The 12,394-nt window shown below is 40.2% G+C and overlaps 1 protein-coding gene across 11 annotated transcripts in view; it reads left to right on the top strand.

The window, feature by feature from the left end:
- MBNL2 (muscleblind like splicing regulator 2) overlaps positions 1-12,394 on the top strand; it is a 113,562-nt gene that overhangs the window by 19,958 nt on the left and 81,210 nt on the right. The window lies entirely within an intron of this gene.

The following is a 12,394-nucleotide window of genomic DNA, read 5'->3' as shown; positions in this document are numbered from 1 at the left end:
TGCAGTGGATAGAATTATCCTCCTTATGCCTGACCACTAAAGTGAAAATTTGCATTCATCACTCACAGTTTGTACCAAACAATTGACAATCAAGTGACAAAAGGATTTTAAAAAAAAAAAAATTCCTGCTCAAGGTGTATACTACTACTTCTATATGGATAGGTAAGTAGGCTTTGGTCTTGGGAGGGTAGAGGTGGTAGTAAATATTCTGTATTTACATTTGTTATTTAAATATTTGTAATTAAAGTATTTTGGACCAGATTCTGGTACCTGTCTTCATTCAGTAGTATCTTTAGCTTAATTGCTCAGTGGTTTTCATCAGAACTGTTAGTGCAATAACATCATAACTGTGTGCAGTCTGTCTGTTTTCAAGGAATGATTACTCTGTTTAGAATTAGTTTCTCCATTTTCCTAAGGTAAGATTTTCTAATGAGTTATAGGTCATGAAGTATAGTGTTTGACTATATAGTGTTCATAAAGTCAAATCCAGTTCTTAATTTGTAAGTATACATTTTATAGAAATCTTAATTGTGTGCTACAGATATTTTTATTTTTCTGAGCAAGAAAAATAGCTCTTAATGTTATGTGAGATTTCAGGCACTCAGATTGGTAACTCTGCTGTGAATGTTCTCTTAATCACAAGTATGTCAGGAATAATCTGTACTGTGTTTATTTGTAAAAAGCTCTGCAAAATGTTCAGGTTTTGTAGTATTGAGAGATGAGAAAAAAGACTGTTCAAATGAAATTCCTCATTAATGATTTCACATACAATTTTAATTTCCTAAATCATTAGATACGTTGCAAAGATTTGAATTTCACATAATAGGTATTAGTGATACTTTTTCTAAGTTACTAAGTTTTCTAATTTACTAGAAATTTCTGGCTTTGAAGATTTTTAATTTTTTTTTTCATAGGAGAAACACTTTTTTTTTTTTAAAGCCCAATGATTTTTTCCCCCTTTTGTGAGTATGGCTGTTACAGACTTGTAGCAAAAAAAGAATAAAATCACTTGCTTTAGAATTTGTTAGTATATTTTTTTAAAAAAAACTGATTTCCAGTCTTTGATTGTGAAGGTAATTGGATATGTTTAATACAATGTGTTATGGTTAACTAGTGTGAACTAGTGCTGTGTAACTGGTCTCTATAAACAGGCTGAAATTACAGCCTGAGGAAAATAAAACTCATTTCAAGAGGGTATCAGTGCTGAAAAGTGGTTCAAATAATAGTAGTATTAAGTGCTTGACTAATTAATCTTCTTATACATTATTAGCAAATAGTTGGTTATTGATATATGGAGTCCAAAGCCTTTTAAAAACAAACTTTTTAGCTTTATTTGGGGTAGAGGGTTTGTGAGGAGAAAGAAATTGTGCAGTCCCTTCCTAGAATCTGCCAAATTCTTAGTCTCCCTATTTTTTTTTTATTCTTTTTTGATAAGGCTGTTAAAACACCAATCTCTCCCTCTGCTAATGTTGGCAATGTAAAGTTCTTGCTTTGGGGCTGTGAAAATTGAAGAGCGTCACCAACAGGAGGTTAAATGCAAAATCCTTACAACTAACACAAATACTGATTTTGTGGAAGACTCTTTGTGCTGTTGATGATCACTAAAGCTGTTGGGAACTGCCAGGACCTGTGGGATTCCTGGGGTTATAAGTGTGGCAAAGGACCTGGTGGGATTGTGATACCTTCAACTTTATAAATTAGAAGAGTTTAGCTGTGAGCAAAAGGGATGAATACACAGGTTCACACTTGCTGGTGCCCCCCCCCCCCCCCCCCCCCCCCTTTTTTTTTTATACTTAGATGTGTGTCCACAAATGTGTACGCACATATATAATATATACGCACCAATAAAAATGGATTTTCATTTTTTGTGATTTTTGCAATACAAACCCAATAGATAATAAAGACAGTAGGAGGGATTTTGTGGTACAGTTGTTACATAAAGAAATGGAATATGAAATAGGAATGGATGGTTTGTATTGGAGTCTATTAACCTTTTCTGGTTTAGATCAATTATTTTTTATCAGTTGCTGAGTAAATGGTAAATGGCGTTTCAAGAAGGTCTGGGTGTCTGCACATCGTTGCACTTGTAGATAGAGACAGGGTCGGTCTTGGAGGTTCATGTGCTGTAAAATCTTGTCTCCTCCAGAGAGTACACCACCTCTGACAACAGGAAGAATTAGAGAACAGAAATAAGGAAAAATACAGAAATGTTTTCCCTCTGTAGTTTTACGGAAGGAAGCTAGAACTCAGTTAAAATGTTTGGGTTTTTTTCTTTCCTTTTTGTGAATTCTGAAGGCAATTTTTCAGTATGCTTTTTGTGTCTGATCACTTTTAAGAGCTAGGCCTAGCAAATAATTTTTAATATTTTTTTTTAACCCTGTAGCGTTCTCTTCTATCCAGGCTGAATACTTTGTTTTCCTGGTTCCTGAGGATTTTTTGGTTGGTTCACACCTCCCACCCCAATGTTCTGTTATGTATGCTTCGGGTATACTAGATGGCTCAGCCCCCTGCCCCCCAGTTTCCCGAATTTGACGTGGATTTTGCACATAGGTACTATGTATGAGCAGTGCTCTGAACTTAGTCTAAAACTAACCTTAAATTGCAAAGTGGCAAGACTTCTGTTTATTTCCAGGCACTCGGAAGGACTGTTTTCAGTGCTGGGTTTCAGCGTGTGAGGTTCATGCACCTCGGTGGGGGACGCCTGAGGGCGGGGTGGGGGGAAGCGGCTGCCTTATGGGATATCGAAGCCTAGTTTTAGTTGTCCGTCCCCCCCCTTTTTTTTTTCCTCGCTACTCCTCCTCGCTTTTCAGCTGGTCTGCAGAGCGGTTTTCTGCAGCTCTATACGTATTGCAAGCCTAGAGCTGCGTGGTTAGTCAGCACACGCCTCTGGCAGCGCCTGCGGTGGGGCGGCTAGGCCCGTGCCTCTGCACCCGGCTGCGGAACGATTCAGGACTGGAGCACCGCCTCGCTTTTATTTATTTAAAAGGCTGCGATAACACGTACGGGATTTCCCCGATGGCTGCGTTCACCCAGCCGCGGCACGGCAACCCCCAGCGCAGCCTCGGTGCCGGGGGGAGCCCCGACGCTGGCTTCGCCGCCGCCGTCTGCGGGCGCTGGGGCGCGGGTACCTCCCGCGCCGGGCGAGAGGCGGCCGGTTGCAGTGCGGCGGCGCCGGGCCGCTCTCCTGGAGCTCCAGCGCTTGCGTTTAAAAACTTTTTTTTGCTTCATGTGTGGGTTTTTTTTTGTTGGTTTGGTTTGGTTTCTTTTTTTTTTTACCATTCCTGCACGTGTTGTAGGTCCCCTCTGCTAACGCTGGGGCACGCTTTGGGGCTGGATCGCTTTATTGCCATAATTTTAAGGGCAGGGGGAGGGAAGCCCAGAACGCCTAAGATTTTCTTTGCCGCTCTGGAGAAGGCATGAAAGGCTTTGAAAGTGGCTGCACTGATGAGTTTATAAAGACAGTGCTTACCACCCCTCCGCCCCCCACCCACCCCCTTTTAAAAAAAATTTTTTAAAGACCTTGTTTAATGCCACGTCATTGTGCAGTGAGGCCATTTTCAAAGGTTTTGGCATCCACAGAGGCAGCTCTGTGAAGTGGAAGCACCAGTGGGGGACAAGCCAGCTGCTTAAAATCCTTGGTGTGAAAGGGCCTCAGTGGTAAGAAGCCACAACATCCATCTCAAGGTGAGAAGCTGGAGAGCAGTATTTGGAGCTAAATCCATCTCCTGGACCTGGACCTTATCCCTGGCGGGAGCTGGAAGTGGTTGGATACTCTGTGGGATGTGAGATATCTAGTCTCTCTCCCCTCTCTGGTTTCCCACTTTGTCCCCCCCTCTTTCCCCGGTCTCTTGAGGAGCAGGACGCAGCCACTGAAGGGCAAGGGAGTGAGGCCTGAGGAAAAACTGTTCTATTGAGGGTTTTTTTGCCTTCCAAAGTTGGTAAACTACATCTCTGGAGAGCCGAGGAGGTGGCACAGTCTGTCGCGTGATCTGCGGGTCCTTGCGGGCATGCGTCTGTCTAGTTAGGTCGGTGGCTTTGTGGTGGCCCCAGGACATAAAGCTGTCCCTTCATGTTCTGAATCATCCTTTGGAAGTGCCTGTCTGCCCTTTGGCACAAGGATGATGGAGATTGTGGTCCTTGGTCACCAAGGACACATTGAAGTGCTGGAAGATAGGCGGAATGAGACCGCCATCTCTGAAATCTGTTTGCTTGAAACAGGAGATGGAAGTGTTGAGTTTCTCATGGGAGGGCTTGAGGATCAGCATGTCCCTATGGATCCATAGCCAGTCCTGTCTGCAGGGCTAGGCTGCTTGTAAGGAGCTGCCGTGCCAAGGCGGAGAAGGCAGAAGGGTAAGCTGAGGACAGCAGTACATGCCTTGGCTGGCGCGTGACTCTAGCTGTTAGTCACCAAGGGTGAAAGGCTTTCTGGAGAGGACTTTACTGCTTGACCATTGAGTTTTGTAGCCATCGGTGATTCTGATGACTATTTAAATAACCTGATTTTTAAGTTGAAAAGTTATTTTTAACTTGTTATATTTCTGACCTTCAGTACATCACCTGCCATTTAGCTTCACGCTCTAGCTGTTTGCCGTATGCAAAGGTAGCTGTCTTTTATATGGCCTCCTGACTGGAAATTTTGAGTGCCCCCTGCCTCCCAGTCAAAATTTAGTGGTCCTCATCAGTCTGCATGAATGCAGTATTTTTTTCTGTTGCCAGAAGCCTTGCCATTGCCTCTTTGTATATGTAAGCCTTTCTGTAGTGCTGGTGTGCTGTGGCTGTTCTCCCCGTTTTCTAGCTCTGTGGTAATCTCTTTGAGACAGGGTGTGTGTCTGAACTTCATTTACCACTCAAGAGTAACATGCTCCATGACTATATGTAGTAGCATACTTCTTTTCTGCTTTCCTTCGATATTACCAAATGTTCTGCTTGCCTTATACTCCATCAACTGCTGTTTTGCTGAAGTTTTCATCAAATTGCCCGTGATGTCCACAGGATCTTTCCTTTGTAGAAGTGTCTTGTTTGAAGTTAGTGTTTTGTGTGTGCTGTTTGTTACTTTTCATTTTCCCCCTCATCTGCGTTATTTTGCCTATCTTTATGTTAAACTGTTTTCTGATTTTATCATCCAGTGTACTTATTATCATGAGATCCTTTCACAGTTCTTCACGGTTGGCTTCAGGTATGACTTTGCAAAAATTTTAACGGCAAATTTTCTTTTATACTTACGTTGCAAAGGAGAGGACAAGTCTGTTTGTAAACTTCATTATGAAAATTACAGTAGGTTATTAGAAGTAAAAGCATGATATTTAACTGTGTGAATTTGTTGAGTTTGGGGCTGTTGTAGAATTTGTTGACCCTGAACTTTGCTCCGACTTCAGTCTGCAAATGCTCAGCACTTTTAGCTAGCCTTTTACAGTAAATTTCTTTTAACATCTATAAGACTCATGTCATCACGAGAACTAGGTCCCACAAAAATCATCAGGTTACAAAGGTGAGGTGATTCATTTGCTTTCATTTTGCTTAATTTTGAGCTGTTAGGATTGTATTGTCTAGCTCTTTTCTATAGTTGTCAGAATTGTACTTTTTAATAAAAACTGACAGTCCCTTGTAAACATACTTGTAGGTAATGAGGCTTTATGAAATGCACTTGGTGTTTTCAGGCTTCCAGTGAAATGGGTGAGACATAGCTGTGCTGCAGTAGGGTTGTGCAATGGGCTTCTTAAACTTGAGGATTCTTGTCACAGGAAGCAATTAGGGTGTGGTTTTTTTCTTAAAGAGAAATGAAATTTCTTAGTACTAATGAAAGACTTGGTAGTAATGGTCTGCTTTGGTAAAGATAACCACTCAGATCTCAACCCTCTTGGCCCCCCAGACACTGAAATGACAGCATACATTTCACTTAGGGGAAAGGTAAATGTGATGGTTTGCATCTTTAGAGTGCTTCACTGGAAGGTAAGCACAATTGCTATGAGACAGGACTTTAGAAACAGCAAGCAAGTTTCTACTTTTCTGATTTTAAAATACTAGACTTTTTTCTTTGTGTGGTTGTATTGACTCTGGTGCTGCAGTTAAGAACTTTATATTGTGTTGTGCCTTGTGGATCAGCAGGACTGTTCTTTAAATTTTTTTCCTGGCAGAACTTGTCTGGCAAATGCTTGGCAATAGTGAGGCCAGAAAAAAACCTGGGACCTTAAATTGTAGATTTCCATTCAACTTTACAGAACCGTAATAATTAAACTTACACACACCCACACCCAACCCTCTTAATATGTAAACAGTGAACTTTTTCTGTAAGAAATCCTAAAAGCATAAAAGCAGGATACCACTGTATCTTCTTAGTTTCCCCTTTTTCTGTCTTTTCAGAGTATAATAGTACTTTTTTTGGTAGTGGACAGGCAGTTCTGTTCAGTTGCTATAAAATGGTGCCATGGTTACTACTGTTTCAGATGATGGACAGAAGGATAAACGTGGAGAAGGGCCTTTCAAGTAGGTTTTCAGGATTTCTAGGCTATGCATTGTAATAAAGTGGGTATCTCTGTGAAAGCCAAATATTGGTAATGTATACTTTGAAGGCCATAAAGTTGAAGAGAATTACTGGAGGGCATAATTTTCACTGAGAAAGAGTTGGTTAATTTTGGTTCGTTTGTTTTTTTCTTCTCTGTTCTGGTTTGATTTTGTGTGTCATCTGCTTTGTCCTGGAAATGCTGTATGAAATGCAAGGAAGTCCTATCAAGTGTCAGGGGCCGGTGTGTGTACATAGTCTGGAGGTTAGAAGATACAAAATCTCTTATTTACAAACTAAGCAAATATTGCAGTAAAATGAGGCACATTCAAATCAGAAATTTAAACTGTTTTTTTTTTAAATAGAAATGTGTAATTATAACAGCACCAGTCCACTTTTTATATTTATACATATACAGTTTTTATCTCTCAATATTGTTTTTGATGTTATTTGACTGAATCCAAAATATTTTTTTTATGCCATTATTGACTTTGTAACACTGAAAATTTGACATTATCTTTCAAAAATAGTGCTGTCTATCAAGGTGAGATTTATGCAGGGTTAAAGGAAGTTTTTGAATTTCAATTAATACAGAAGTTGTGCAAGGTAATACAAATTGTACAGTGCAAAACAAAACGTGGCTTTGAATGCCCATTTGGGACTCAGCTTGAAGTACAACAAATGAATTAAACCTTTGAAAAGGACAAAACTGTCGAGACTTATTTTAACCAGTCTAAATTTTTCACTGCAATGTGAGCAGAAAAGTCTCTCTTGCCAAAAGCCAGTTGTTGTACTTGGTGTCACAAGTGTATCCATTGCTTTGGAAGCGCTGGTGGACACTGGGCTGGGCTTAGTAGTACTGCCATCCCCAGCAGGAGGGAGAAATCTCTGCAGTTACACGTAAGCAGAGATAGTAGAAAAAGGTCTGGAAAAGTGCTCTGTCAAAACATTTCTGGGAAATGTATTCAGTTTTCACTGCAAAAATATTGCAATTCATTGTGTCAAAGGATGAAAGAACTCTTTTTCAATTTTCCTATTGAAACACAATTTGCAGTGTATTCCTAAAGAACTGTGTGCTTATCCATATGAAAATAAAGTGTCAAGGTGGAATTGTTTCAGTACTGCTAAAATACTTCTACCCCCCAACCCCCCATATTTTCACCAGTCAGAGGAGGCATTGAGATGCTGAAATTCGGGAAGGTTTTCAACAAGACCTAGTGAGAGTCAGAAAGACTTACTTTTTTCCTATTGCTCTCTTTCCATATTAAATAGCTGAGTTAAAATAGAGAGGGTTTGTCGCTTAAATAATTGAGAATTTTTCTTGATTTAAGGCAGGGACGTGGCTGGGTCTGGGACTGAGGAGTACTGGACTAACGCCGCCTAACCATCCAGTATCGCTGCCTGAATCCATTCCCTTTTCAACTTTTAAGCTAACAGAAATGAAAAAGGAAGTCTCTGTACATTAAAGTTGCTTTTACAAGAACTGGCAAGTTTGGTTTTTCTCCTTCCAGAAATCTGTATGTAGTTTATGTCCCTTTTTACTGTTGCAGACAACTGAACTATGCACATGGCAGAAGAATGAGTATGAACTCATCTGATGTCCTTACTGTAGGCTAATAAACTTTCCGAATTTGTTCCTGTGTATCCTCTCTGTGCGTTGTTTTAAATACTTTGTCTTCTGTTACTTATTAAAAAAAAAAAGAAGTTTATTTTCTAAAATGAAACTGGGTTAAAAAATACTTTCTCCAAGTGGCAATGGGTGGTGAGCTTTTTGGACTGAGGATGATGTCTTACACAGATTAAACCAAGAGATTGATATGTCCCATTTTTATTGGGTCATTGCTTCTTAATTGGTATGCAAGCAAAAAGGAAGGTCAGTAGCAGTACTGCATACCAAACCCAAAATTCATCAACCTAGAGATCAAAAAAACCCCGTTTGCTCTGGTAGCCAGTATCTGCAGACAGTTACTCTGTCCTCCTTCCAGTTGTAACTCCATTATTTGCCTCAGTATTAAATAGAAGTTTTCAAGATTTCCAGGAAAACATAATTTCCCAGGAACTTGCAAGTACTCGGAGAAAAACTCTTTCTTGTTTCTTTGCCACCAGTTGCAAAAACAATTTTAGAGGAAAATCACTCTGTTTCTGAACTTGATACCTATTTCACAACAGAATAGTGGTTCACTAAATGCATATTTGTTCCAGGGCAAATAAATTTCTGTTAGTGTTGTCGAACACAGCTCAGCCTCTGAAGTTTAAAATGTTAGTTGTTGGTGCGGTAGGTTTGGTTTAGTTGTTTGCGTTTTTTGTTTTGGGTTGGTTTTTTTTTTGATTGTGGGTGTTTGGTTTTGGGGTTTTTTTTTTTGACAAATAAATGGTGTGAATTTTGGAAAAAGTCTTTTACTGTCATCTTCACACAGAGCTTGATTAGGTGCTTGCTTTATTCACCTTGGACGACCAAAGATGATCAGTCAGGAAGCAACCTCTCTGTTGAAAACACAAAGGCAACCTACCTTCAGGAGAGACCAATAACCTGTTGAATACTACTTTTTTTTTTCCTCCAGGGCTATGCCAGAAAAAACCCCCAACAATATTACCAGTTTTTCCTTGACTGGGAAATGTCTTTGAAAAATAGCTTTTAGTGGAAGAGTTCAGCTTCTGTTGTATAAAACATTTGTTGTCTGAATGTTAGCATAAAAACATTATTTAAAAAAAATAAAATTAAATTGCCTTTGAAGGTACTTGACAACAACGTGCTGTTCCATAGGTGACTTTAAAGTTAGGTTGCTGTTCCATCTTTTTAACCGCTGTAAGATATAAAGTATTCTGACACAGACACTTAATCTGGCTTTGCAGTACGTCCCATGAGATACATAGGAAATAAAGCACTTGCATATGTTCTGCTTCATGAGGATTTCTTTAGTTTTGGAAGTAAGTAAAACTGTTGTTGCATGTTATGTGTGTGCTACTGATGGAGAGAGAAAGGGGAATTGAATCCTTGTGATAAAATGGACACTGATGAAGGCTTGGTTGGGCAACCCTATGCGAAAACACTATTGAGGCTTTTTCTTAGCCCTTTTGGAAGCACTTTCCTATTGTAATGAATTGCTGTTTCCAAAATGTGTTTGAGATGATTGTGAAATGCTTGGGGTCTGGCGGAACATGATTGGAGTGCGTTGCTTGGGCTCCTTCGGGCACACTCTCAGGTCGTCCCTCCTCTGCTGAATCACTAAGAAAGCATTGCTTCTGGGAAGGCTTCTAGGTGATGCAGCTTGGGGTGCAGAAGAAGCGATCTTGCTGCTTCTCCTCTGGTAGGTTGTAAAAGTGGTTTTCTCCAAGCTCCACTTTTGCTGGAAGGAAAAGGTATATTCTCTCTTCTAGTTTAACCTGTTCAGGGGTAATAAAAAGACAGTAATGATGCAGATTATCGAAGACATTCCATAATCAGTCATCTTAACTCCCAAGCTTCGTTTGCTGTTTTCAGATTTTTCTGTCTCCAGAGTCCTGGAGTGTTTCCTTCCATATCCATGCTCCCCTCCTGAGAGTCTGGGCTTTTGTCCACAGTTGTGAAAAACAGTCAGCCTCCCTCTCTGTATCCTGCTTCCATGCACATGATGAAAGACACTTCTGACAGAGCAGTGTTCAAAAGGGACTGGGCAAATCCATGGAAGAAAAATCCAGTGAGACCTATTAAATACAAAGACATCAATTACAGGTTGCTGGGACAAGATTCTTGGAAATCATCACGCTCTGCCTGCCCTGGTTTTGTGTTCTTCTGTAGACGTCTGGTACTAACCGTGATTGGAGAGCAGATATTGGGCAAGATGTGCTTTTTGGCTGACCTGCTGAAGTCATCCTTGTGTACTTTGGTATCCTGTTGTCAAGTAAAATGCAAATGGAGAAAACAAGCACAAAATTGTAGCTACGTTATCTCAGAACAGCGATGCTGCTTGGATTTTGTGCGGGGCATCTGTTCAGCAGAATGGGTTTAGCACTTAGGAGGCGGTCAGAGTTAATAGCATTAGGTAGTGCTGTTGCTGTCCTCACCTTGGGAGCTTTGTTTGGATGTGCCATGCAGCTTCCCAGAGCTGTGTAATTTGTTGGACTATATTATTAATAACACTGTTGGCAGTCTTAAACATACTTTCAGGTTGCGAGTTTAACATATCTTAATTTATGTGGAGTCCTTGGTGTATTTGGACCTATCCTTGTCTTTCAGTGTGGAGGGATGCTCATTGTCACATAAATACCTTGGTGAGAGTTCTGCCTTTTCAGCTTAGTGTGAAACCAGAGTAGTGAAAATAGGAAATTGACAACAACCTGAGCTCTTTTTAAATTGTGCTTCTGTGTAACAGCATGTTATCGGTCCTTTGGCAGGTGAGAACAGTCATTTGATCATGGTTCTCTCGGTGCCAGTCTATAAAAATTTCATAGTACATAGGCACACTTTTCTATAAATATTTTTACAGTCCTAAAAAGAAATGAACACAATGCATGTCTGCAGCTGGGTGTGAGTAGGAGCTCCTAACTCACTAGGGTACCCTTCCCTGTGGTATTGGGTTTGATTAATAGCTATTATGTTGTGCACTCTGCCAAAAGCAAAACATTTGTGTCCGCAAGAGGCCGAGTGATAACGTCATTGCTGCCGAGGATGATTAACTCTGCTCACAGAGGCACAGAAACAGAAATTGCTTTCACCCTCTTGTCAAGGTGGGAGCAGAATTTTGTGTATAATGTTCACAGAGGATAAAATCAGGCTTCTTTGGACTTAAAAACAAGACGTGTTGAAGTTACAGACTGTGAGAGAAGGTACAGACCAAGAGAGGAGGTTAAGTGGAGTGGGATGAGTATCATTGTTAAAAAAAGAAAAAAATTGGCTAGAAGAAAAACTGTTTTCTGCAGTTGCATTTTAACTGAAGCATAATGAGCATTGGTTTTATCAGCATGACTTTGAAGCACTTCGAAGTTAGAAAATACTCTTGTGCGCTCCAGTCATCTACAGACTTAAAGTTCAGCAGAAATATTTCATGGTCCATTAGTAAAGTCGTACAGTGGATCACTGAAAAGGTCCCAGGCTGTGTCTGTTTTGCAGTCAGTGGTGCTCCTTCCTCCTCACCTGCTTCCCTGGGGACAAAGGACATTAGCGTTATTATACTGTAAAGCCAGCTTCAAAGTGAATCGGCAGGTTTTAATATGAAGCTAATTGCCATACTGTAAATAGTGTGGGACACACTAAAAAGCCTGAACCCGGCACATTAATGATCTTGACAAGGAGAATATGGCTCATTTAGCAAAACTGATATTTGGAGGTCATGCTCAGTTTAAATAAAACAGACTGGTGTTTTCTAACCTGTCCCTGGACTTCTCTTGGCTTAACTAAAATAGTTGGGATCAACTCAGGGTAATGTGTTCTGAATTACAGCTGACAACTGTTCATCTCTGGTTGTATAATGCAAAGAGAGATGTTGCAATAGTTATCTCCAACTCAAGCAAATTAAATAATGGCTCTTTTGTAAGTCAGAACACTTTTGACTTCATCTGAGTTCAGGTCGAATTAATACAGGAACTGGGGTTAGAATTTTAGTGTCTTTGGCTTCTGGCCACCTGGTCAAAGTAGTGGGCTGCTTTTCTGGTAGGGCGGTTCTGGCTTCTTCCTCATTTGAGCAATGCTGGTTTGCTCAATGCCAAATAGAAGCTGCTTAACATCTTATAGTGGAAAAAAAAAACAACCAACAAAACCCCCCTTAAAATGATTAAAGAAATGTTCATGAGTTTCATTTGAAATCTGTAGAAGAAAATGTATGCTTTGTGTTCTACTATAATTGAACGTTTTTTCTAAAAAAGTTACAGTGGCAGAAAGGTTTTGCTTTCATATTTGCTGTCAAAGAATGGATGATG

This window comes from Falco peregrinus, chromosome 4 (assembly GCF_023634155.1).
Source record: "Falco peregrinus isolate bFalPer1 chromosome 4, bFalPer1.pri, whole genome shotgun sequence".
Taxonomy (NCBI): Eukaryota; Metazoa; Chordata; class Aves; order Falconiformes; family Falconidae; genus Falco; species Falco peregrinus.
Note: the sequence above shows the minus strand (reverse complement) of the source record. Positions and strands in the feature narration are given on the sequence as shown.